This window comes from Lathyrus oleraceus, chromosome 2, assembly GCF_024323335.1.
Source record: "Lathyrus oleraceus cultivar Zhongwan6 chromosome 2, CAAS_Psat_ZW6_1.0, whole genome shotgun sequence".
In the NCBI taxonomy this organism is placed as follows: Eukaryota; Viridiplantae; Streptophyta; class Magnoliopsida; order Fabales; family Fabaceae; genus Lathyrus; species Lathyrus oleraceus.
In genome coordinates, this window is record NC_066580.1 from 376631420 (window position 1) to 376633899 (window position 2480).

The 2480-nt window shown below is 42.9% G+C and overlaps 1 non-coding gene across 1 annotated transcript; it reads right to left on the reverse strand.

The window, feature by feature from the left end:
• Positions 1-664: 664 nt before the first annotated feature.
• LOC127124096 (small nucleolar RNA R71) lies at positions 665-771 on the reverse strand. Its single transcript, XR_007803733.1, has one exon. It is a non-coding gene; the product is annotated as a small nucleolar RNA R71 (small nucleolar RNA).
• Between the last annotated feature and the right edge of the window lie 1709 nt (positions 772-2480).

Below are 2480 nucleotides of genomic sequence, written 5' to 3' on the forward strand. Positions count from 1 at the left end.
TCTCTCCCCCACCTGTTTGTTGTTCCAGTTTTTGCAGTTTATTTGAGCAGTTTATTAGCAGCAACCTTTTCTTTTCCTTTGAGCTATCTTTTGAGCGTGGATCCCGTCGAGTACGACGGACGTGAGGGGTGCTAATACCTTCCCCTTGCGTAACCGACTCCCGTGCCTTGCAATCTCTGGTCGTAAGACCGTTCCTTTCCCTTTCTTAGGTTAGTCCTGCGCTCCCTTTCCGTCATAGGATGAATAGCGTCGGTGGCGGCTCTGTATTTTCCCCGCCGGTTGTTTTTCGCGTCGTGACAGGTGACCTCTTAAGGAATTTGCCCAACCCTCTGATGAGGAACCTAGTTCGAGTATAGTAAACCCCCTTATACCTGCTAACAATTTCGAACTAAAACCATCTTTGTTGCAATTAGTGCAACAAAACCAATACGCGGGTATCGCTACCGAGAACCCGAATCAACATTTAAAAGTTTTTATCCAACTAGCCGACACCTTTAAATCTAACGGCACTTCACCCGATGCGATCCTTTTAAGATTATTTCCTTTCTCCCTCAGGGATAGAGCACGTTCATAGCTAGATTCACTTCCAGCTAATTCAATAACTACCTGGGAAGACCTTAGGAGAGTATTCCTTGCTAGATATTTCCCCCCTAGCAAGACTGTTGTTCTTCGAAACCAAATAACAAGATTTGCTCAAAACCAAGGAGAATCGCTTTTCGAAGCTTGGGAGAGATATAAAGAGCTATTAAGAGTCTGCCCACACCATGGCCTAGAACAATGGCTGATCGTTCATACCTTCTACAATGGACTCCATTATAATACTAAGATGAGCATCGACGCTGCCGTAGGTGGTCCGCTGATGAACAAACCTTATCCAGAAGCTTGTGACCTAATTGAGGATATGGCCCAAAACCATTACCAATGGGGAACTGAACGAGCATCAATAGAGAAAAAGGAGACCCAAGGTGGAATACATGAGGTAAGCTCTCTAGACATGATGCAGGCGAAAATGGACGCTTTAGCCCTTAGGATCGAACATATGTCTACAAACACCAACACTGTAGCAGTAGTCCACACAGAGTGCGAACTCTGTGGATCTAAAGGACACGAATCGACAGAGTGTAACCTTTTAAACGAACTAAATACCGACCAAGTGAACTACGCCCAAGGTAACCCGTTTTCAAACACTTACAACCCTGGATGGAAGAATCATCCAAATTTCTCTTATAGAAACCAGAACCCTATCCAAAATAATGAAACTCAAAGACCGCAAGGTTATCAAGCCCAAAAACCAAACCAACCTATGCAAGTTGTGCCCCAGAAGTCTAACCTTGAGAAGATCATGGAAAGCTTTATATCGGGCCAGACTCAGCAAAATAAAGAATTCCTAAACCAAAACATTCACGTAAACAAACTTATAACGCAATTAGGAACCAAGGTTGACCAGATAATCACTCACAACAAGATGCTTGAAACCCAGATCTCACTGGTAGCATAAAACCAAACCCCACAAACTACACCTGGAGGCCAATTTCCTGGACAACCTCAACCAAACCCTCGAAGGCAAGCTAACGCTATCTCGTTACAAAGTGGGACCGCTTACGAAGGGCCTCAGAACCCAACAATGAGCGAGTCCAAAACTTCTAACAACCAAGAAGAGGATCCAGAGGAATCCGAGAAACAAACCAACCAAGAAGGTGAAGCCAAGGATAAAACTTACAAACCACCGCCCCTGTACAAACCACCAATCCCGTATCCGCAAAGACTTAAACAAACCAAAGTCAACAACCAATATCAAAAATTTATAAAAGTGATAGAAAAGCTTCATGTAGAGATTCCTTTCACCTAAGCTATCACCCAAATTTCGTCTTACGCCAAATTTCTCTAAGACATCTTAACTACCAAGCGTAGGCTCGACGATCCAAAACCCTTGGAATGCAACTTTATTTCTGAGGATAAACTTGCTAAGAAGGAGAAAGACCCTGGCAGTTTTTCTATACCTTGCATTTCAGGAAACCATGTGATCGACAAATCTTTCCTAGACTTAGGCGCTAGTGTAAGTTTAATGCCCTTAGTTGTATGTAAGAGGCTAAACTTAGGAGAGTTACAACCAACTAAGATGTCCCTTCAATTAGCCGATAGGTCTGTTAAGTATCTCGTAGGCATTTTAGAAGACATCCCAGTTAGGATCGGTCAACTTTATATCCCAACAGACTTTGTGGTCATGGATATAAAAGAAGATGAAGATATCCCTATCCTTCTAGGTAGACCATTCTTATCAACAGCCGGAGCTATAATAGATGTCAAAAGAGGGAAATTAACCTTCGAAGTAGGGGACAAAAAGATTGAGTTCGTTCTTTTGAAATTCCTTATGGCACCAATTCTAGGAGACGCATGTTATGCGGTCGATATCATAGATGAGTGCGAAAGAGAATTTGATCAGGGAGAACCTAAGATCGAACCATTTTCAAACCCGAATG